This window comes from Triturus cristatus, chromosome 8 (genome assembly GCF_964204655.1).
Source record: "Triturus cristatus chromosome 8, aTriCri1.1, whole genome shotgun sequence".
Classification (NCBI taxonomy): domain Eukaryota; kingdom Metazoa; phylum Chordata; class Amphibia; order Caudata; family Salamandridae; genus Triturus; species Triturus cristatus.
Window position 1 is genome coordinate 737701336 of NC_140591.1, and position 18194 is coordinate 737719529.

Genomic DNA, 18194 nt, shown 5'->3' on the forward strand with positions numbered 1-18194 from the left:
CTCTGCACTCAAAGCCAGAAACACTCCACTAAAATAAGATTCCTGTTGGTGCCAACAATTCTCCATGTTAATGCTTGTTCTAGGTGAGCAGTGAACCGATTGCAGGGCTCTTTTGAAAGCAAGGTCTGAAAACCAACAGATACATCCACACGCCGATAACTTTAGTGTTTTGAGAGAATTCCCTTTCTTGGAACGAGATTGCATGAAATAATCTTCAGGGCTTGGACAATTCCATGGCAAAACGGCACCTATCAACATTGTAGCCAACACAATATAACAACTGTTTCTGCCCGGTTTCGAACCGGGGACCTTTCGCGTGTGAGGCGAACTTGATAACCACTACACTACAGAAACAGATACCTACAGTTGATTTTTCTGTAATGAAACTGCTCCGAACTGGCTATTCCATGGGCCTCTGGCTTTAGATTTCTTTCATGCAACCTGCCCGACATCCCTAGCTGAACGCTCGTACATGCCATGCAAGACCAGATGTTTGGTATTAGCTCAGACTGGGCAGGGCTGAAGCATGAGACTCTAGCAAAGAATTATCCACTACTGCAAAGAAAAAATTGATGTTGGTTTTGAAACGCAAACTTCAAAACAACTTGAAAAGAGTACCAAGAAAAGGGCTCGTCCGGGATTTGAACCCGGGACCTCTCGCACCCAAAGCGAGAATCATACCCCTAGACCAACGAGCCCTCAAAATCCTCTTACCTCTCAAAAGCTAATACCGGCTCTAAGCCCGCAATGAAGATCATGCTGGTATCTTTATGATGCTTGGTCTGTGAAAACGCATGAAAGTCAGTCTCAACTTACCCTTTCTCAAACGATAGCACTATCATTTACAAGTGTCTCCTTTTATTCCGTCCCAGCTTTGGACACGTCTTACAGGAAGTCAGCCCTTATTTATATATTTCTGCAGTGGCTGAAGCTTAATGAGAAAGAGTAACAAGTTGTTCATAACAACATAAGAAACACATTGTGCATTTTCTCTCAAATACTCCTTCACTTTGTGCCAAAAGAAATACCAAGGTGAATACCTAGGCCACAGATTCAAGCTAAAGATCTTCCTGCTGAATGCAAGGCGCAATAAAAACTGCATATCGCTGGACTAAAGCATTCCTTGCATAGCCTCTAACATCATAACATAACTGAGCTGCTAGCAGCAAGCTAACCAATACCTTTCTGAAATGAGAATGACATGTGCTTATCTGCTCAATCAGTGCTCAATCAGGCGAGATTTAGAAAAGGTGGAAAGGGTCCAAGTGGATGCCCCTTCCTTTTTAGGGTGGGTCCTGCTGACTATCATAGGATTGCTTGTAAAAGTGGTCAGGGTCAGAGGAAAAGCTGCCAACACTTCTTAGCGTTCTCTATAGATGCAGCCATTTTCTGTGACTGTAATTTCGGCCTTTTCCCAGAAGTCTCTATTCTGCCTATGCAAATTAACAAAAGCAGTGCTTATTCCTCACTTGCTCAAAGGTCCTTCCTGTCCAGAAAGCTCTGATTAAGCATGCTTATTTTCTTTTTCTGGGATATTTTAAATTGTTTCGCTGTCCAGTCTGTGGCAGTAGAAAGCTGCTTATGATGCCAGGTTTTGATGAATCCCCAAGGTACAAGTACAGAGGAATATATCAGTCTCTAGGATATGGAACTTTTAGCTAACACATCACAATATGTGATGCTTGCCAAGAAAACACTACATTCTGGAGCGCTGATGATCAGAACATTCTGCTCCTGAAGGATAGAAAAGACAGCTTGATTGAAATAAAGTCTGTTTATATTGACGCTCTCTCTCTCCCTATATATACATACATGCGTACACACACACACACAGGTATGTCATGCATTTCTTCAGATTTGTTTCAACCATTTACCATTTATTGGAGAATCCCTACTTTTCAAGTGACTGCAAATGAAGTCATCTCTGGCACTTTTTGTGCAAAGTAAGAGACGCACATGACACCTTTTTATAAAAGTCATCGGTTTCTTTGTTACTGTGTACTTTCAAAGCATGGGGCTTTCACACGTCAGGTAAACCTGATTACCACTACACAACAAAAGCAGATGCAGCTTTCTTATCTATGTCGTGATAGAACAGTTGTGAATTGAGTAGAAGAAGGGCCCTGATGTGATACTTATTACATGCAGCCTGTAAGATAGTCAAACATGCAGGCTAGGAAGGAAGATGCAAATATCAATGTATTAGAAAAACACCTAAAGGCGAGTGATATGCTTTCATTCATGCATGGCTAGGAAAAATCGCCATACTGTTGCAAACATTCTTACACCACCAACTGGAAATAAATGATTCTGACATTAAACGTAAAGGTGACAATGCATTTGTATCATCACCTTGAGAAGGATCATCTTGGAATTGAGCCGAGGGCCTCTGCACTCAAAGCCAGAAACACTCCACTAAAATAAGATTCCTGTTGGTGCCAACAATTCTCCATGTTAATGCTTGTTCTAGGTGAGCAGTGAACCGATTGCAGGGCTCTTTTGAAAGCAAGGTCTGAGAACCAACAGATACATCCACACGCCGATTACTTTAGTGTTTTGAGAGAATTCCCTTTCTTGGAACGAGATTGCATGAAATAATCTTCAGGGCTTGGACAATTCCATGGCAAAACGGCACCTATCAACATTGTAGCCAACACAATATAACAACTGTTTCTGCCCGGTTTCGAACCGGGGACCTTTCGCGTGTGAGGCGAACGTGATAACCACTACACTACAGAAACAGATACCTACAGTTGATTTTTCTGTAATGAAACTGCTCCGAACTGGCTATTCCATGGGCCTCTGGCTTTAGATTTCTTTCATGCAACCTGCCCGACATCCCTAGCTGAACGCTCGTACATGCCATGCAAGACCAGATGTTTGGTATTAGCTCAGACTGGGCAGGGCTGAAGCATGAGACTCTAGCAAAGAATTATCCACTACTGCAAAGAAAAAATTGATGTTGGTTTTGAAACGCAAACTTCAAAACAACTTGAAAAGAGTACCAAGAAAAGGGCTCGTCCGGGATTTGAACCCGGGACCTCTCGCACCCAAAGCGAGAATCATACCCCTAGACCAACGAGCCCTCAAAATCCTCTTACCTCTCAAAAGCTAATACCGGCTCTAAGCCCGCAATGAAGATCATGCTGGTATCTTTATGATGCTTGGTCTGTGAATACGCATGAAAGTCAGTCTCAACTTACCCTTTCTCAAACGATAGCACTATCATTTACAAGTGTCTCCTTTTATTCCGTCCCAGCTTTGGACACGTCTTACAGGAAGTCAGCCCTTATTTATATATTTCTTCAGTGGCTGAAGCTTAATGAGAAAGAGTAACAAGTTGTTCATAACAACATAAGAAACACATTGTGCATTTTCTCTTAAATACTCCTTCACTTTGTGCCAAAAGAAATACCAAGGTGAATACCTAGGCCACAGATTCAAGCTAAAGATCTTCCTGCTGAATGCAAGGCGCAATAAAAACTGCATATCGCTGGACTAAAGCATTCCTTGCATAGCCTCTAACATCATAACATAACTGAGCTGCTAGCAGCAAGCTAACCAATACCTTTCTGAAATGAGAATGACATGTGCTTATCTGCTCAATCAGTGCTCAATCAGGCTCGATCAGGCGAGATTTAGAAAAGGTGGAAAGGGTCCAAGTGGATGCCCCTTCCTTTTTAGGGTGGGTCCTGCTGACTATCATAGGATTGCTTGTAAAAGTGGTCAGGGTCAGAGGAAAAGCTGCCAACACTTCTTAGCGTTCTCTATAGATGCAGCCATTTTCTGTGACTGTAATTTCGGCCTTTTCCCACAAGTCTCTATTCTGCCTATGCAAATTAACAAAAGCAGTGCTTATTCCTCACTTGCTCAAATGTCCTTCCTGTCCAGAAAGCTCTGATTAAGCATGCTTATTTTCTTTTTCTGGGATATTTTAAATTGTTTCGCTGTCCAGTCTGTGGCAGTAGAAAGCTGCTTATGATGCCCGGTTTTGATGAATCCCCAAGGTACAAGTACAGAGGAATATATCAGTCTCTAGGATATGGAACTTTTAGCTAACACATCACAATATGTGATGCTTGCCAAGAAAACACTACATTCTGGAGCGCTGATGATCAGAACATTCTGCTCCTGAAGGATAGAAAAGACAGCTTGATTGAAATAAAGTCTGTTTATATTGACGCTCTCTCTCTCCCTATATATACATACATGCATACACACACACACACAGGTATGTCATGCATTTCTTCAGATTTGTTTCAACCATTTACCATTTATTGGAGAATCCCTACTTTTCAAGTGACTGCAAATGAAGTCATCTCTGGCACTTTTTGTGCAAAGTAAGAGACACACATGACACCTTATTATAAAAGTCATCGGTTTCTTTGTTACTGTGTACTTTCAAAGCATGGGGCTTTCACACGTCAGGTAAACCTGATTACCACTACACAACAAAAGCAGATGCAGCTTTCTTATCTATGTCGTGATAGAACAGTTGTGAATTGAGTAGAAGAAGGGCCCTGATGTGATACTTATTACATGCAGCCTGTAAGATAGTCAAACATGCAGGCTAGGAAGGAAGATGCAAATATCAATGTATTAGAAAAACACCTAAAGGCGAGTGATATGCTTTCATTCATGCATGGCTAGGAAAAATCGCCATACTGTTGCAAACATTCTTACACCACCAACTGGAAATAAATGATTCTGACATTAAACGTAAAGGTGACAATGCATTTGTATCATCACCTTGAGAAGGATCATCTTGGAATTGAGCCGAGGGCCTCTGCACTCAAAGCCAGAAACACTCCACTAAAATAAGATTCCTGTTGGTGCCAACAATTCTCCATGTTAATGCTTGTTCTAGGTGAGCAGTGAACCGATTGCAGGGCTCTTTTGAAAGCAAGGTCTGAGAACCAACAGATACATCCACACGCCGATTACTTTAGTGTTTTGAGAGAATTCCCTTTCTAGGAACGAGATTGCATGAAATAATCTTCAGGGCTTGGACAATTCCATGGCAAAACGGCACCTATCAACATTGTAGCCAACACAATATAACAACTGTTTCTGCCCGGTTTCGAACCGGGGACCTTTCGCGTGTGAGGCGAACTTGATAACCACTACACTACAGAAACAGATACCTACAGTTGATTTTTCTGTAATGAAACTGCTCCGAACTGGCTATTCCATGGGCCTCTGGCTTTAGATTTCTTTCATGCAACCTGCCCGACATCCCTAGCTGAACGCTCGTACATGCCATGCAAGACCAGATGTTTGGTATTAGCTCAGACTGGGCAGGGCTGAAGCATGAGACTCTAGCAAAGAATTATCCACTACTGCAAAGAAAAAATTGATGTTGGTTTTGAAACGCAAACTTCAAAACAACTTGAAAAGAGTACCAAGAAAAGGGCTCGTCCGGGATTTGAACCCGGGACCTCTCGCACCCAAAGCGAGAATCATACCCCTAGACCAACGAGCCCTCAAAATCCTCTTACCTCTCAAAAGCTAATACCGGCTCTAAGCCCGCAATGAAGATCATGCTGGTATCTTTATGATGCTTGGTCTGTGAAAACGCATGAAAGTCAGTCTCAACTTACCCTTTCTCAAACGATAGCACTATCATTTACAAGTGTCTCCTTTTATTCCGTCCCAGCTTTGGACACGTCTTACAGGAAGTCAGCCCTTATTTATATATTTCTGCAGTGGCTGAAGCTTAATGAGAAAGAGTAACAAGTTGTTCATAACAACATAAGAAACACATTGTGCATTTTCTCTCAAATACTCCTTCACTTTGTGCCAAAAGAAATACCAAGGTGAATACCTAGGCCACAGATTCAAGCTAAAGATCTTCCTGGTGAAGGCAAGGCGCAATAAAAACTGCATATCGCTGGACTAAAGCATTCCTTGCATAGCCTCTAACATCATAACATAACTGAGCTGCTAGCAGCAAGCTAACCAATACCTTTCTGAAATGAGAATGACATGTGCTTATCTGCTCAATCAGTGCTCAATCAGGCGAGATTTAGAAAAGGTGGAAAGGGTCCAAGTGGATGCCCCTTCCTTTTTAGGGTGGGTCCTGCTGACTATCATAGGATTGCTTGTAAAAGTGGTCAGGGTCAGAGGAAAAGCTGCCAACACTTCTTAGCGTTCTCTATAGATGCAGCCATTTTCTGTGACTGTAATTTCGGCCTTTTCCCAGAAGTCTCTATTCTGCCTATGCAAATTAACAAAAGCAGTGCTTATTCCTCACTTGCTCAAAGGTCCTTCCTGTCCAGAAAGCTCTGATTAAGCATGCTTATTTTCTTTTTCTGGGATATTTTAAATTGTTTCGCTGTCCAGTCTGTGGCAGTAGAAAGCTGCTTATGATGCCAGGTTTTGATGAATCCCCAAGGTACAAGTACAGAGGAATATATCAGTCTCTAGGATATGGAACTTTTAGCTAACACATCACAATATGTGATGCTTGCCAAGAAAACACTACATTCTGGAGCGCTGATTATCAGAACATTCTGCTCCTGAAGGATAGAAAAGACAGCTTGATTGAAATAAAGTCTGTTTATATTGACGCTCTCTCTCTCCCTATATATACATACATGCGTACACACACACACACAGGTATGTCATGCATTTCTTCAGATTTGTTTCAACCATTTACCATTTATTGGAGAATCCCTACTTTTCAAGTGACTGCAAATGAAGTCATCTCTGGCACTTTTTGTGCAAAGTAAGAGACGCACATGACACCTTTTTATAAAAGTCATCGGTTTCTTTGTTACTGTGTACTTTCAAAGCATGGGGCTTTCACACGTCAGGTAAACCTGATTACCACTACACAACAAAAGCAGATGCAGCTTTCTTATCTATGTCGTGATAGAACAGTTGTGAATTGAGTAGAAGAAGGGCCCTGATGTGATACTTATTACATGCAGCCTGTAAGATAGTCAAACATGCAGGCTAGGAAGGAAGATGCAAATATCAATGTATTAGAAAAACACCTAAAGGCGAGTGATATGCTTTCATTCATGCATGGCTAGGAAAAATCGCCATACTGTTGCAAACATTCTTACACCACCAACTGGAAATAAATGATTCTGACATTAAACGTAAAGGTGACAATGCATTTGTATCATCACCTTGAGAAGGATCATCTTGGAATTGAGCCGAGGGCCTCTGCACTCAAAGCCAGAAACACTCCACTAAAATAAGATTCCTGTTGGTGCCAACAATTCTCCATGTTAATGCTTGTTCTAGGTGAGCAGTGAACCGATTGCAGGGCTCTTTTGAAAGCAAGGTCTGAGAACCAACAGATACATCCACACGCCGATTACTTTAGAGTTTTGAGAGAATTCCCTTTCTTGGAACGAGATTGCATGAAATAATCTTCAGGGCTTGGACAATTCCATGGCAAAACGGCACCTATCAACATTGTAGCCAACACAATATAACAACTGTTTCTGCCCGGTTTCGAACCGGGGACCTTTCGCGTGTGAGGCGAACGTGATAACCACTACACTACAGAAACAGATACCTACAGTTGATTTTTCTGTAATGAAACTGCTCCGAACTGGCTATTCCATGGGCCTCTGGCTTTAGATTTCTTTCATGCAACCTGCCCGACATCCCTAGCTGAACGCTCGTACATGCCATGCAAGACCAGATGTTTGGTATTAGCTCAGACTGGGCAGGGCTGAAGCATGAGACTCTAGCAAAGAATTATCCACTACTGCAAAGAAAAAATTGATGTTGGTTTTGAAACGCAAACTTCAAAACAACTTGAAAAGAGTACCAAGAAAAGGGCTCGTCCGGGATTTGAACCCGGGACCTCTCGCACCCAAAGCGAGAATCATACCCCTAGACCAACGAGCCCTCAAAATCCTCTTACCTCTCAAAAGCTAATACCGGCTCTAAGCCCGCAATGAAGATCATGCTGGTATCTTTATGATGCTTGGTCTGTGAATACGCATGAAAGTCAGTCTCAACTTACCCTTTCTCAAACGATAGCACTATCATTTACAAGTGTCTCCTTTTATTCCGTCCCAGCTTTGGACACGTCTTACAGGAAGTCAGCCCTTATTTATATATTTCTTCAGTGACTGAAGCTTAATGAGAAAGAGTAACAAGTTGTTCATAACAACATAAGAAACACATTGTGCATTTTCTCTTAAATACTCCTTCACTTTGTGTCAAAAGAAATACCAAGGTGAATACCTAGGCCACAGATTCAAGCTAAAGATCTTCCTGCTGAATGCAAGGCGCAATAAAAACTGCATATCGCTGGACTAAAGCATTCCTTGCATAGCCTCTAACATCATAACATAACTGAGCTGCTAGCAGCAAGCTAACCAATACCTTTCTGAAATGAGAATGACATGTGCTTATCTGCTCAATCAGTGCTCAATCAGGCTCGATCAGGCGAGATTTAGAAAAGGTGGAAAGGGTCCAAGTGGATGCCCCTTCCTTTTTAGGGTGGGTCCTGCTGACTATCATAGGATTGCTTGTAAAAGTGGCCAGGGTCAGAGGAAAAGCTGCCAACACTTCTTAGCGTTCTCTATAGATGCAGCCATTTTCTGTGACTGTAATTTCGGCCTTTTCCCAGAAGTCTCTATTCTGCCTATGCAAATTAACAAAAGCAGTGCTTATTCCTCACTTGCTCAAATGTCCTTCCTGTCCAGAAAGCTCTGATTAAGCATGCTTATTTTCTTTTTCTGGGATATTTTAAATTGTTTCGCTGTCCAGTCTGTGGCAGTAGAAAGCTGCTTATGATGCCAGGTTTTGATGAATCCCCAAGGTACAAGTACAGAGGAATATATCAGTCTCTAGGATATGGAACTTTTAGCTAACACATCACAATATGTGATGCTTGCCAAGAAAACACTACATTCTGGAGCGCTGATGATCAGAACATTCTGCTCCTGAAGGATAGAAAAGACAGCTTGATTGAAATAAAGTCTGTTTATATTGACGCTCTCTCTCTCCCTATATATACATACATGCATACACACACACACACAGGTATGTCATGCATTTCTTCAGATTTGTTTCAACCATTTACCATTTATTGGAGAATCCCTACTTTTCAAGTGACTGCAAATGAAGTCATCTCTGGCACTTTTTGTGCAAAGTAAGAGACACACATGACACCTTATTATAAAAGTCATCGGTTTCTTTGTTACTGTGTACTTTCAAAGCATGGGGCTTTCACACGTCAGGTAAACCTGATTACCACTACACAACAAAAGCAGATGCAGCTTTCTTATCTATGTCGTGATAGAACAGTTGTGAATTGAGTAGAAGAAGGGCCCTGATGTGATACTTATTACATGCAGCCTGTAAGATAGTCAAACATGCAGGCTAGGAAGGAAGATGCAAATATCAATGTATTAGAAAAACACCTAAAGGCGAGTGATATGCTTTCATTCATGCATGGCTAGGAAAAATCGCCATACTGTTGCAAACATTCTTACACCACCAACTGGAAATAAATGATTCTGACATTAAACGTAAAGGTGACAATGCATTTGTATCATCACCTTGAGAAGGATCATCTTGGAATTGAGCCGAGGGCCTCTGCACTCAAAGCCAGAAACACTCCACTAAAATAAGATTCCTGTTGGTGCCAACAATTCTCCATGTTAATGCTTGTTCTAGGTGAGCAGTGAACCGATTGCAGGGCTCTTTTGAAAGCAAGGTCTGAGAACCAACAGATACATCCACACGCCGATTACTTTAGTGTTTTGAGAGAATTCCCTTTCTTGGAACGAGATTGCATGAAATAATCTTCAGGGCTTGGACAATTCCATGGCAAAACGGCACCTATCAACATTGTAGCCAACACAATATAACAACTGTTTCTGCCCGGTTTCGAACCGGGGACCTTTCGCGTGTGAGGCGAACTTGATAACCACTACACTACAGAAACAGATACCTACAGTTGATTTTTCTGTAATGAAACTGCTCCGAACTGGCTATTCCATGGGCCTCTGGCTTTAGATTTCTTTCATGCAACCTGCCCGACATCCCTAGCTGAACGCTCGTACATGCCATGCAAGACCAGATGTTTGGTATTAGCTCAGACTGGGCAGGGCTGAAGCATGAGACTCTAGCAAAGAATTATCCACTACTGCAAAGAAAAAATTGATGTTGGTTTTGAAACGCAAACTTCAAAACAACTTGAAAAGAGTACCAAGAAAAGGGCTCGTCCGGGATTTGAACCCGGGACCTCTCGCACCCAAAGCGAGAATCATACCCCTAGACCAACGAGCCCTCAAAATCCTCTTACCTCTCAAAAGCTAATACCGGCTCTAAGCCCGCAATGAAGATCATGCTGGTATCTTTATGATGCTTGGTCTGTGAAAACGCATGAAAGTCAGTCTCAACTTACCCTTTCTCAAACGATAGCACTATCATTTACAAGTGTCTCCTTTTATTCCGTCCCAGCTTTGGACACGTCTTACAGGAAGTCAGCCCTTATTTATATATTTCTGCAGTGGCTGAAGCTTAATGAGAAAGAGTAACAAGTTGTTCATAACAACATAAGAAACACATTGTGCATTTTCTCTCAAATACTCCTTCACTTTGTGCCAAAAGAAATACCAAGGTGAATACCTAGGCCACAGATTCAAGCTAAAGATCTTCCTGCTGAATGCAAGGCGCAATAAAAACTGCATATCGCTGGACTAAAGCATTCCTTGCATAGCCTCTAACATCATAACATAACTGAGCTGCTAGCAGCAAGCTAACCAATACCTTTCTGAAATGAGAATGACATGTGCTTATCTGCTCAATCAGTGCTCAATCAGGCGAGATTTAGAAAAGGTGGAAAGGGTCCAAGTGGATGCCCCTTCCTTTTTAGGGTGGGTCCTGCTGACTATCATAGGATTGCTTGTAAAAGTGGTCAGGGTCAGAGGAAAAGCTGCCAACACTTCTTAGCGTTCTCTATAGATGCAGCCATTTTCTGTGACTGTAATTTCGGCCTTTTCCCAGAAGTCTCTATTCTGCCTATGCAAATTAACAAAAGCAGTGCTTATTCCTCACTTGCTCAAAGGTCCTTCCTGTCCAGAAAGCTCTGATTAAGCATGCTTATTTTCTTTTTCTGGGATATTTTAAATTGTTTCGCTGTCCAGTCTGTGGCAGTAGAAAGCTGCTTATGATGCCAGGTTTTGATGAATCCCCAAGGTACAAGTACAGAGGAATATATCAGTCTCTAGGATATGGAACTTTTAGCTAACACATCACAATATGTGATGCTTGCCAAGAAAACACTACATTCTGGAGCGCTGATGATCAGAACATTCTGCTCCTGAAGGATAGAAAAGACAGCTTGATTGAAATAAAGTCTGTTTATATTGACGCTCTCTCTCTCCCTATATATACATACATGCGTACACACACACACACAGGTATGTCATGCATTTCTTCAGATTTGTTTCAACCATTTACCATTTATTGGAGAATCCCTACTTTTCAAGTGACTGCAAATGAAGTCATCTCTGGCACTTTTTGTGCAAAGTAAGAGACGCACATGACACCTTTTTATAAAAGTCATCGGTTTCTTTGTTACTGTGTACTTTCAAAGCATGGGGCTTTCACACGTCAGGTAAACCTGATTACCACTACACAACAAAAGCAGATGCAGCTTTCTTATCTATGTCGTGATAGAACAGTTGTGAATTGAGTAGAAGAAGGGCCCTGATGTGATACTTATTACATGCAGCCTGTAAGATAGTCAAACATGCAGGCTAGGAAGGAAGATGCAAATATCAATGTATTAGAAAAACACCTAAAGGCGAGTGATATGCTTTCATTCATGCATGGCTAGGAAAAATCGCCATACTGTTGCAAACATTCTTACACCACCAACTGGAAATAAATGATTCTGACATTAAACGTAAAGGTGACAATGCATTTGTATCATCACCTTGAGAAGGATCATCTTGGAATTGAGCCGAGGGCCTCTGCACTCAAAGCCAGAAACACTCCACTAAAATAAGATTCCTGTTGGTGCCAACAATTCTCCATGTTAATGCTTGTTCTAGGTGAGCAGTGAACCGATTGCAGGGCTCTTTTGAAAGCAAGGTCTGAGAACCAACAGATACATCCACACGCCGATTACTTTAGTGTTTTGAGAGAATTCCCTTTCTTGGAACGAGATTGCATGAAATAATCTTCAGGGCTTGGACAATTCCATGGCAAAACGGCACCTATCAACATTGTAGCCAACACAATATAACAACTGTTTCTGCCCGGTTTCGAACCGGGGACCTTTCGCGTGTGAGGCGAACGTGATAACCACTACACTACAGAAACAGATACCTACAGTTGATTTTTCTGTAATGAAACTGCTCCGAACTGGCTATTCCATGGGCCTCTGGCTTTAGATTTCTTTCATGCAACCTGCCCGACATCCCTAGCTGAACGCTCGTACATGCCATGCAAGACCAGATGTTTGGTATTAGCTCAGACTGGGCAGGGCTGAAGCATGAGACTCTAGCAAAGAATTATCCACTACTGCAAAGAAAAAATTGATGTTGGTTTTGAAACGCAAACTTCAAAACAACTTGAAAAGAGTACCAAGAAAAGGGCTCGTCCGGGATTTGAACCCGGGACCTCTCGCACCCAAAGCGAGAATCATACCCCTAGACCAACGAGCCCTCAAAATCCTCTTACCTCTCAAAAGCTAATACCGGCTCTAAGCCCGCAATGAAGATCATGCTGGTATCTTTATGATGCTTGGTCTGTGAATACGCATGAAAGTCAGTCTCAACTTACCCTTTCTCAAACGATAGCACTATCATTTACAAGTGTCTCCTTTTATTCCGTCCCAGCTTTGGACACGTCTTACAGGAAGTCAGCCCTTATTTATATATTTCTGCAGTGGCTGAAGCTTAATGAGAAAGAGTAACAAGTTGTTCATAACAACATAAGAAACACATTGTGCATTTTCTCTCAAATACTCCTTCACTTTGTGCCAAAAGAAATACCAAGGTGAATACCTAGGCCACAGATTCAAGCTAAAGATCTTCCTGGTGAAGGCAAGGCGCAATAAAAACTGCATATCGCTGGACTAAAGCATTCCTTGCATAGCCTCTAACATCATAACATAACTGAGCTGCTAGCAGCAAGCTAACCAATACCTTTCTGAAATGAGAATGACATGTGCTTATCTGCTCAATCAGTGCTCAATCAGGCTCGATCAGGCGAGATTTAGAAAAGGTGGAAAGGGTCCAAGTGGATGCCCCTTCCTTTTTAGGGTGGGTCCTGCTGACTATCATAGGATTGCTTGTAAAAGTGGCCAGGGTCAGAGGAAAAGCTGCCAACACTTCTTAGCGTTCTCTATAGATGCAGCCATTTTCTGTGACTGTAATTTCGGCCTTTTCCCAGAAGTCTCTATTCTGCCTATGCAAATTAACAAAAGCAGTGCTTATTCCTCACTTGCTCAAATGTCCTTCCTGTCCAGAAAGCTCTGATTAAGCATGCTTATTTTCTTTTTCTGGGATATTTTAAATTGTTTCGCTGTCCAGTCTGTGGCAGTAGAAAGCTGCTTATGATGCCCGGTTTTGATGAATCCCCAAGGTACAAGTACAGAGGAATATATCAGTCTCTAGGATATGGAACTTTTAGCTAACACATCACAATATGTGATGCTTGCCAAGAAAACACTACATTCTGGAGCGCTGATGATCAGAACATTCTGCTCCTGAAGGATAGAAAAGACAGCTTGATTGAAATAAAGTCTGTTTATATTGACGCTCTCTCTCTCCCTATATATACATACATGCATACACACACACACACAGGTATGTCATGCATTTCTTCAGATTTGTTTCAACCATTTACCATTTATTGGAGAATCCCTACTTTTCAAGTGACTGCAAATGAAGTCATCTCTGGCACTTTTTGTGCAAAGTAAGAGACACACATGACACCTTATTATAAAAGTCATCGGTTTCTTTGTTACTGTGTACTTTCAAAGCATGGGGCTTTCACACGTCAGGTAAACCTGATTACCACTACACAACAAAAGCAGATGCAGCTTTCTTATCTATGTCGTGATAGAACAGTTGTGAATTGAGTAGAAGAAGGGCCCTGATGTGATACTTATTACATGCAGCCTGTAAGATAGTCAAACATGCAGGCTAGGAAGGAAGATGCAAATATCAATGTATTAGAAAAACACCTAAAGGCGAGTGATATGCTTTCATTCATGCATGGCTAGGAAAAATCGCCATACTGTTGCAAACATTCTTACACCACCAACTGGAAATAAATGATTCTGACATTAAACGTAAAGGTGACAATGCATTTGTATCATCACCTTGAGAAGGATCATCTTGGAATTGAGCCGAGGGCCTCTGCACTCAAAGCCAGAAACACTCCACTAAAATAAGATTCCTGTTGGTGCCAACAATTCTCCATGTTAATGCTTGTTCTAGGTGAGCAGTGAACCGATTGCAGGGCTCTTTTGAAAGCAAGGTCTGAAAACCAACAGATACATCCACACGCCGATAACTTTAGTGTTTTGAGAGAATTCCCTTTCTTGGAACGAGATTGCATGAAATAATCTTCAGGGCTTGGACAATTCCATGGCAAAACGGCACCTATCAACATTGTAGCCAACACAATATAACAACTGTTTCTGCCCGGTTTCGAACCGGGGACCTTTCGCGTGTGAGGCGAACTTGATAACCACTACACTACAGAAACAGATACCTACAGTTGATTTTTCTGTAATGAAACTGCTCCGAACTGGCTATTCCATGGGCCTCTGGCTTTAGATTTCTTTCATGCAACCTGCCCGACATCCCTAGCTGAACGCTCGTACATGCCATGCAAGACCAGATGTTTGGTATTAGCTCAGACTGGGCAGGGCTGAAGCATGAGACTCTAGCAAAGAATTATCCACTACTGCAAAGAAAAAATTGATGTTGGTTTTGAAACGCAAACTTCAAAACAACTTGAAAAGAGTACCAAGAAAAGGGCTCGTCCGGGATTTGAACCCGGGACCTCTCGCACCCAAAGCGAGAATCATACCCCTAGACCAACGAGCCCTCAAAATCCTCTTACCTCTCAAAAGCTAATACCGGCTCTAAGCCCGCAATGAAGATCATGCTGGTATCTTTATGATGCTTGGTCTGTGAAAACGCATGAAAGTCAGTCTCAACTTACCCTTTCTCAAACGATAGCACTATCATTTACAAGTGTCTCCTTTTATTCCGTCCCAGCTTTGGACACGTCTTACAGGAAGTCAGCCCTTATTTATATATTTCTGCAGTGGCTGAAGCTTAATGAGAAAGAGTAACAAGTTGTTCATAACAACATAAGAAACACATTGTGCATTTTCTCTCAAATACTCCTTCACTTTGTGCCAAAAGAAATACCAAGGTGAATACCTAGGCCACAGATTCAAGCTAAAGATCTTCCTGCTGAATGCAAGGCGCAATAAAAACTGCATATCGCTGGACTAAAGCATTCCTTGCATAGCCTCTAACATCATAACATAACTGAGCTGCTAGCAGCAAGCTAACCAATACCTTTCTGAAATGAGAATGACATGTGCTTATCTGCTCAATCAGTGCTCAATCAGGCGAGATTTAGAAAAGGTGGAAAGGGTCCAAGTGGATGCCCCTTCCTTTTTAGGGTGGGTCCTGCTGACTATCATAGGATTGCTTGTAAAAGTGGTCAGGGTCAGAGGAAAAGCTGCCAACACTTCTTAGCGTTCTCTATAGATGCAGCCATTTTCTGTGACTGTAATTTCGGCCTTTTCCCAGAAGTCTCTATTCTGCCTATGCAAATTAACAAAAGCAGTGCTTATTCCTCACTTGCTCAAAGGTCCTTCCTGTCCAGAAAGCTCTGATTAAGCATGCTTATTTTCTTTTTCTGGGATATTTTAAATTGTTTCGCTGTCCAGTCTGTGGCAGTAGAAAGCTGCTTATGATGCCAGGTTTTGATGAATCCCCAAGGTACAAGTACAGAGGAATATATCAGTCTCTAGGATATGGAACTTTTAGCTAACACATCACAATATGTGATGCTTGCCAAGAAAACACTACATTCTGGAGCGCTGATGATCAGAACATTCTGCTCCTGAAGGATAGAAAAGACAGCTTGATTGAAATAAAGTCTGTTTATATTGACGCTCTCTCTCTCCCTATATATACATACATGCGTACACACACACACACAGGTATGTCATGCATTTCTTCAGATTTGTTTCAACCATTTACCATTTATTGGAGAATCCCTACTTTTCAAGTGACTGCAAATGAAGTCATCTCTGGCACTTTTTGTGCAAAGTAAGAGACGCACATGACACCTTTTTATAAAAGTCATCGGTTTCTTTGTTACTGTGTACTTTCAAAGCATGGGGCTTTCACACGTCAGGTAAACCTGATTACCACTACACAACAAAAGCAGATGCAGCTTTCTTATCTATGTCGTGATAGAACAGTTGTGAATTGAGTAGAAGAAGGGCCCTGATGTGATACTTATTACATGCAGCCTGTAAGATAGTCAAACATGCAGGCTAGGAAGGAAGATGCAAATATCAATGTATTAGAAAAACACCTAAAGGCGAGTGATATGCTTTCATTCATGCATGGCTAGGAAAAATCGCCATACTGTTGCAAACATTCTTACACCACCAACTGGAAATAAATGATTCTGACATTAAACGTAAAGGTGACAATGCATTTGTATCATCACCTTGAGAAGGATCATCTTGGAATTGAGCCGAGGGCCTCTGCACTCAAAGCCAGAAACACTCCACTAAAATAAGATTCCTGTTGGTGCCAACAATTCTCCATGTTAATGCTTGTTCTAGGTGAGCAGTGAACCGATTGCAGGGCTCTTTTGAAAGCAAGGTCTGAGAACCAACAGATACATCCACACGCCGATTACTTTAGTGTTTTGAGAGAATTCCCTTTCTTGGAACGAGATTGCATGAAATAATCTTCAGGGCTTGGACAATTCCATGGCAAAACGGCACCTATCAACATTGTAGCCAACACAATATAACAACTGTTTCTGCCCGGTTTCGAACCGGGGACCTTTCGCGTGTGAGGCGAACGTGATAACCACTACACTACAGAAACAGATACCTACAGTTGATTTTTCTGTAATGAAACTGCTCCGAACTGGCTATTCCATGGGCCTCTGGCTTTAGATTTCTTTCATGCAACCTGCCCGACATCCCTAGCTGAACGCTCGTACATGCCATGCAAGACCAGATGTTTGGTATTAGCTCAGACTGGGCAGGGCTGAAGCATGAGACTCTAGCAAAGAATTATCCACTACTGCAAAGAAAAAATTGATGTTGGTTTTGAAACGCAAACTTCAAAACAACTTGAAAAGAGTACCAAGAAAAGGGCTCGTCCGGGATTTGAACCCGGGACCTCTCGCACCCAAAGCGAGAATCATACCCCTAGACCAACGAGCCCTCAAAATCCTCTTACCTCTCAAAAGCTAATACCGGCTCTAAGCCCGCAATGAAGATCATGCTGGTATCTTTATGATGCTTGGTCTGTGAATACGCATGAAAGTCAGTCTCAACTTACCCTTTCTCAAACGATAGCACTATCATTTACAAGTGTCTCCTTTTATTCCGTCCCAGCTTTGGACACGTCTTACAGGAAGTCAGCCCTTATTTATATATTTCTTCAGTGGCTGAAGCTTAATGAGAAAGAGTAACAAGTTGTTCATAACAACATAAGAAACACATTGTGCATTTTCTCTTAAATACTCCTTCACTTTGTGCCAAAAGAAATACCAAGGTGAATACCTAGGCCACAGATTCAAGCTAAAGATCTTCCTGCTGAATGCAAGGCGCAATAAAAACTGCATATCGCTGGACTAAAGCATTCCTTGCATAGCCTCTAACATCATAACATAACTGAGCTGCTAGCAGCAAGCTAACCAATACCTTTCTGAAATGAGAATGACATGTGCTTATCTGCTCAATCAGTGCTCAATCAGGCTCGATCAGGCGAGATTTAGAAAAGGTGGAAAGGGTCCAAGTGGATGCCCCTTCCTTTTTAGGGTGGGTCCTGCTGACTATCATAGGATTGCTTGTAAAAGTGGTCAGGGTCAGAGGAAAAGCTGCCAACACTTCTTAGCGTTCTCTATAGATGCAGCCATTTTCTGTGACTGTAATTTCGGCCTTTTCCCACAAGTCTCTATTCTGCCTATGCAAATTA

At 41.9% G+C, this 18194-nt stretch overlaps 12 non-coding genes across 12 annotated transcripts; all 12 read right to left on the reverse strand.

Annotated features, from left to right (window-relative positions):
- Positions 1 to 626: 626 nt before the first annotated feature.
- Positions 627 to 698, reverse strand: TRNAP-UGG (transfer RNA proline (anticodon UGG)). The gene has a single exon. It is a non-coding gene; the product is annotated as a tRNA-Pro (tRNA).
- A 1970-nt stretch (positions 699 to 2668) lies between these two features.
- TRNAV-CAC (transfer RNA valine (anticodon CAC)) lies at positions 2669 to 2741 on the reverse strand. Its single transcript has one exon. It is a non-coding gene; the product is annotated as a tRNA-Val (tRNA).
- Positions 2742 to 3013: 272 nt separating this feature from the next.
- Positions 3014 to 3085, reverse strand: TRNAP-UGG (transfer RNA proline (anticodon UGG)). The gene has a single exon. It is a non-coding gene; the product is annotated as a tRNA-Pro (tRNA).
- A 2325-nt stretch (positions 3086 to 5410) lies between these two features.
- Positions 5411 to 5482, reverse strand: TRNAP-UGG (transfer RNA proline (anticodon UGG)). The gene has a single exon. It is a non-coding gene; the product is annotated as a tRNA-Pro (tRNA).
- A 1970-nt stretch (positions 5483 to 7452) lies between these two features.
- Positions 7453 to 7525, reverse strand: TRNAV-CAC (transfer RNA valine (anticodon CAC)). Its single transcript has one exon. It is a non-coding gene; the product is annotated as a tRNA-Val (tRNA).
- Positions 7526 to 7797: 272 nt separating this feature from the next.
- On the reverse strand, positions 7798 to 7869 carry TRNAP-UGG (transfer RNA proline (anticodon UGG)). Its single transcript has one exon. It is a non-coding gene; the product is annotated as a tRNA-Pro (tRNA).
- Positions 7870 to 10194: 2325 nt separating this feature from the next.
- On the reverse strand, positions 10195 to 10266 carry TRNAP-UGG (transfer RNA proline (anticodon UGG)). The gene has a single exon. It is a non-coding gene; the product is annotated as a tRNA-Pro (tRNA).
- Positions 10267 to 12236: 1970 nt separating this feature from the next.
- Positions 12237 to 12309, reverse strand: TRNAV-CAC (transfer RNA valine (anticodon CAC)). Its single transcript has one exon. It is a non-coding gene; the product is annotated as a tRNA-Val (tRNA).
- A 272-nt stretch (positions 12310 to 12581) lies between these two features.
- On the reverse strand, positions 12582 to 12653 carry TRNAP-UGG (transfer RNA proline (anticodon UGG)). Its single transcript has one exon. It is a non-coding gene; the product is annotated as a tRNA-Pro (tRNA).
- Positions 12654 to 14978: 2325 nt separating this feature from the next.
- On the reverse strand, positions 14979 to 15050 carry TRNAP-UGG (transfer RNA proline (anticodon UGG)). The gene has a single exon. It is a non-coding gene; the product is annotated as a tRNA-Pro (tRNA).
- Positions 15051 to 17020: 1970 nt separating this feature from the next.
- On the reverse strand, positions 17021 to 17093 carry TRNAV-CAC (transfer RNA valine (anticodon CAC)). Its single transcript has one exon. It is a non-coding gene; the product is annotated as a tRNA-Val (tRNA).
- Positions 17094 to 17365: 272 nt separating this feature from the next.
- TRNAP-UGG (transfer RNA proline (anticodon UGG)) lies at positions 17366 to 17437 on the reverse strand. Its single transcript has one exon. It is a non-coding gene; the product is annotated as a tRNA-Pro (tRNA).
- Between the last annotated feature and the right edge of the window lie 757 nt (positions 17438 to 18194).